The following is a 5070-nucleotide window of genomic DNA, read 5'->3' as shown; positions in this document are numbered from 1 at the left end:
TGACCATACTCGCAGGTAAAATAAGTAGATCATGTGGACAGCTCCAGCTCATTCTCCTTAAATCAGTGTGTACAAGGGGTATGCAAAAATAATTTTTTTTCTCGCGCACCGATTATTTTGCTGTATAAGCAAGAGAACCCACCACGTTAGTGTAACGTGTCTTGCACATCACACTAATGTGTGCTTTAATTTAGCAAGTGAAATGAGTTACTTTTATGGCTCATTCAGTCATATCACACTGCAAGCTGCATTCATCAATCTTCAATTGGATTTTGCAAATGTTTAATGAAACATGTTTCCCTTTTATGCAGATATGCAATGGCAAGCCCTTCCGTGTGTTCCAAAGGTAAAATTTAAGCTCTAAATTAAAAAAGACATTTTTAGTCAGAAACAAGCATAAATGGTGAATGCAGAGTATCGAAGCCCAAGGTACAGAAATTATGAGAAGTGTCGAATGATTTTAAGGAAAGAGTCGTATTTGAAAATGCAAGACTCTTTAGTGGAGGTCAAGCAAGTCAATATAGGTAGAATACTCTGCAAAATTATGCGAGTGAGGGGATGCCAAACAATGGGTCAGGAAATGCGTTGTTTTTCTGCAAAACAAAAGCTGATTGCCATTACATAAGTCATTTTAGCATTATGAGACTGGTGCTTGATAAATTCAGAAATAAACCAAAGAACAAGACAAGCAAAAATAAAAAAACAATTTAATGATGCTCTCTCCACACTGGGATAAATAAAAACAAACACATCACATCTAATGTGGACATATCAGACGCCTTGTGAAACACTAAAGGAAAAATTCAGTTTCGAGCTATGGAACTTGCCGCATAGATGTGGGGGGCCTTGCACTAATAGTGATAGTTACCACTGCATTTAGAAATTGAAAGCATTCGTGCAGACAAGGATGATTCTTTATATTTTTGGCTACCACTTCAAATGCCTCCACCAAGTGTTACAATGCTGCACGCAGCCATACTAAGGATCTCGCAGCAACACCTGCAGGTAAAAAGCAACAGCAGTCAAAGTCCTGGTATGTACTGGACACTATGTTTGAAAATTTTTGGGCAAGAAGAGTGCAAGAAGCAGACATAACTGCATTGATTTCAATAATTTCCCATTTGAATGGCCTTTTCTTTTTGCTTAGACAATGCCTACACCTAGTCACAGCAGCTCCCTCATACAGACTCTGCAAGCCAAGAGGCCATGGAGGCAAATGCAGGTAAGAGGCAAGGAGCAATAGCACTGGTATCGACATTCATCTAATTTCTTTCTTTTCCTTTCGTTTACACAGCCAGCACACCTCGAACAGTCACCTTGACTGCGGGTGTGTCACCCTAGTCGCCAAGGAAACATTTGAGGGAAAGCGGCAGGCAGTGTGAACAGCCACTTCTCCATGTAAACGATACTCTTTCTCTCGGATGACTCCTACGCCTCGCCACGCCAGCACACTTGTGCACAAAGATGCCGTGGAGGCACGTGCAGGTCAGAGGCAAGAAGCAGTGGCACTGGTGTCGACATTCACCCAATTTCTTTTTCTTACACTGAGGCAGCCAGCACACCTCGAACAGCCACCTTGACTGCGGGTGTGTCAGTAGATTCCTGTTGTACATATGCTCATAATAAACTTCAGTAAACTTGAACTTGATAATAAACTTGAAGGCAAATGGGACATTGATGCATTGTATTTTTGAACATTTATTGTACACATACAATATATGTTACACTTTGCAGTGCTACAGAGCGTATTTTGAAGCTTCCCCCTATATTTTGCACCTTTAATTACGTATGTGTTGTGTGGCCCTCAATGCAGTTCATGTTGTAGCAGCTGCTTTGTCTGTGTATCGCACATTGGCTTAAGCTCGTGATATCCACATACTTCTCTCACATATACAAAATAAAGTTCTATGTAGTCCTCAGTGTTACAACAAAAAATGAAAGTAAACAATCCGATCGTGGAATTGTGTTTAATACAGTGATTCCTATGACAGTTACTGACAAGTTGACAACTTGAACTGGTCAATTGGTCCATAGCCTCCTCTATTTTTCAAAAATAAAGGAGGCTATGGATCCGTCATGGCAAGGAATTGTATGTATACATAAAAAGAGGGGGGTATGTGTGTGTGTGTTTGTAGTAGGGGGTGTAGGATTAGGACGGTACGAAAAAATGTACCAACACCGTCCTCTAGACCCATTGCGTTAAGGTACCGTAACAAAGCGTATTATGCATAAAGTTCACACAACCAACTCTGGTATTACTGCACACGCCAGGCGACGCGAGCTACATTTGTCATGACGCATTCGCGACTGCACCGGATGCCCTCCATATTATTCTCTTTAATCGTGCACACTGCACCGCGGCAAAAGAAAGATCATGGGCGCAGGTGCCTTTAAGGTATCTCGTCCTTGCGAGGCTCTGCTGCGCGTGCCAGGGGAGCTGTCCGTGCGAACACTCCCTGGCACACACCTGCCTCGGCGGCCCCATACCTACGTACCATTCTGCTTCGAGCTTTGATCCCCCCACTGTCCCTTGGGTGCCCTGGAGTTCCTGCGCCGCCTGCTTTATTATAATCTCAGGTGCTCTCCTGATACTTCCGTTTGTAGGTTACATGTGCCCTACCCCAAATGGATCAGTGCTTATAATAATAAAAAATCCCGATATATCGCCGCGACGATAGATCGCGAAAGCGGCTTTTGCAACATACCGCGCCCGTGCGAAGAGAATTACGGAACGCCAACGAGGAATCTGACCACAGCTTCGAGCTCGTAACCTCGTCGAGTGACACTCCTGCAACAGGCGTGACCGCTGAAAACCGCATACCACCGGAAACTTCAGCAGGATCATCCCTCGGTTGCATAACTGCCACCTGTACGGCAAACATGGACCACACCCGCACCGTCCCGCAACATAGAATAAAGAACCAACTTATAAAGCCCAAACACACGGCTGCACGCGCAGATCACGACAGTACAAGCGAGACGCCATGCTGCTACGCTGCTACTGTTGCCGGATTAAAAGTGACTACTGTCACCAAGTCTAGCAAGCGCCTCAGGAGCTGGCAACCTCGGCGCGTAGCAACATGGCGGCGCTCTTGCGGTTCCCGATTTCAATGCATGGGCCCTATGGGTAGCTTGTCCTCTAGAGTCAGTATAGTAACTCTATGGAGGTAGGCTGAGGCCGGTGAACAATAGAAGGCAGCATCCACGTGACCCTGCGTTCCCGGATGTTGGTTCCCTAAGTTGGTATCGAACTGTCCCTATAGAGCCACTGAATACCTAGTGTGTCACATGATTGGGGAGGTTTCTTCCCTTTATTGCCGCCGGATTATACAACAAATCACGCGCGTGCGATGACACGGAAACCACGTGCTTCCAAACGCCTCCAACTCCGCTTTGGAATGACGCACGTCTGTGATCGAGCTGCCATCGGCGGTAACGATCGTCGCTACGAATTTTGCAGCAAACTATTCATCCAGAGAAAGAACATGCTGCGACACATCAGGAACGTTCACAAAATGGCCGTGGATGTTAAGAAATTGATGAAATGCGACGTATGTGACACTTCCCTGCATACAATGGAGAAGTATTCGGGGCACCAGATCGCTGCGCACAACTTCCAAAGCTGAGTACGTGCACCTGGTGTTCCGGAAAAATAAGGGTGAGGAACAGTTTTATTACGTTTATTCTCATTCATCGTGAGAAAATGAAGTTTAAACGCAATGTTATATCTCGGACTTTCTTAAATTTCTTGTTGCACAGGTTGCCTCCAAAAAGCCAGTTATTTATGCCTTGCGGGCCTTTGTTTTCTCTTTCTCCATCTGTTTCGCGACGAGGAGCTTTTGCGCATGTGCCTAATTTATTTCCTCGGGGTATGTTCAAGTTTGTATCCTCGTTAAGTATAATTTATTTGTTTATCCATCTATAGTATAGTCATGTGTGCGCGCTCTCCGCGATGCGCTACATGACATACGTTTGGCATGGTCTGCTTTCCTGCACAGCAAGTTGAGTGAAATTTGACGTTTGTATATTTTGTTTGTAATTGTGTATATTTTGTTGTTGTTAATTGTGTTGTAATTTTGTTTGCGACAGGAGTAAGCTGTTCTGCTTTCTGACATTGCTCTGTGCCACGTGCGTGCGTGGCCTAGTCTTCTTTTCAATGCACGTTGCAATGCAGCAGAGACGCAGAACCGGGACCATACTTGAATTTGTGGATGTCGCCGGGATGGTCTCCTAGCGTATTGTGGGAAACTCTTTAGTAGTAGATTTCATTGAATAGAGCGAAATTTGACGCTAGCGCAACCCCCCCTTTTTTTTTCCTTAAACGAGAGGAAGGATTTGCTCTGCGTTCTGACGTTGCTCTGCGCTACTTGCGTGCGTGGCATAATCTTCATCTCAGTGCAGGCCGATGTAGGTCCAAGACCACACTTGAAATTGCAGCTGTCAGCGGCTTGGTCTCCCGGCGTACTTTAGGAAAATTCTTTAGTAGTACCACGGTCCTTCAATTGAAGGACTCTGGTTGTGGATTTCATAAAATAGAGCGAAATTTGGCGCCCGCGCAATACTTTTTTCTTTAAGAAGGGTGTGTTAGGAGGCTACGTGGTAAGACATCTTTTTGTGAACTTAAACTGCGCTTGGGACGAGACACCAAGGTAGAAGAAGATAGGACGAACGCAGACTAGCAACTGGTTTATTGAAATCACATATAATGCTGCCTCTTCGAACCAGGCGCATGCCCAAGCCAGATCATTAACACGTGACCATGAAACACTCCCTCGCCAAGCCCCAATCTACAGTAAAAAATCAAGCTCTTCTTGAAAAGAAAGCTTTTCAAGAAGAAACTGAGAGAAGGGATTCGCACTGTTCTGGGGCGTAGCTTGCACCACGTGCTGTCAGTTTGTCTTTGTCTTATCGTAACAGCATTGCGGTGAACATACAGTCCGATTCAATATTTAGGAAGGAGTCAGGATAGATCATGCTTAAGTTTCAGATTTGTTTCTTATTAAAACAAAACTAATTTGGCAATCTTTTTGAAGTTATAGTGCATCGCATTTGAAATTCAATTTTAACAGA

At 44.5% G+C, this 5070-nt stretch overlaps 1 long non-coding RNA gene across 1 annotated transcript; it reads right to left on the bottom strand.

Annotated features, from left to right (window-relative positions):
• Nucleotides 1–693: 693 nt before the first annotated feature.
• On the bottom strand, nt 694–2990 carry LOC142573297 (uncharacterized). The gene is made up of 2 exons (XR_012826292.1): nt 2706–2990; nt 694–999 (listed from the first exon to the last, which is right to left on the bottom strand). It is a non-coding gene; the product is annotated as an uncharacterized LOC142573297 (long non-coding RNA).
• Between the last annotated feature and the right edge of the window lie 2080 nt (nt 2991–5070).

The sequence above is a fragment of the Dermacentor variabilis genome, chromosome 2, assembly GCF_050947875.1.
Source record: "Dermacentor variabilis isolate Ectoservices chromosome 2, ASM5094787v1, whole genome shotgun sequence".
NCBI classification, from domain to species: Eukaryota; Metazoa; Arthropoda; class Arachnida; order Ixodida; family Ixodidae; genus Dermacentor; species Dermacentor variabilis.
Note: the sequence above shows the minus strand (reverse complement) of the source record. Positions and strands in the feature narration are given on the sequence as shown.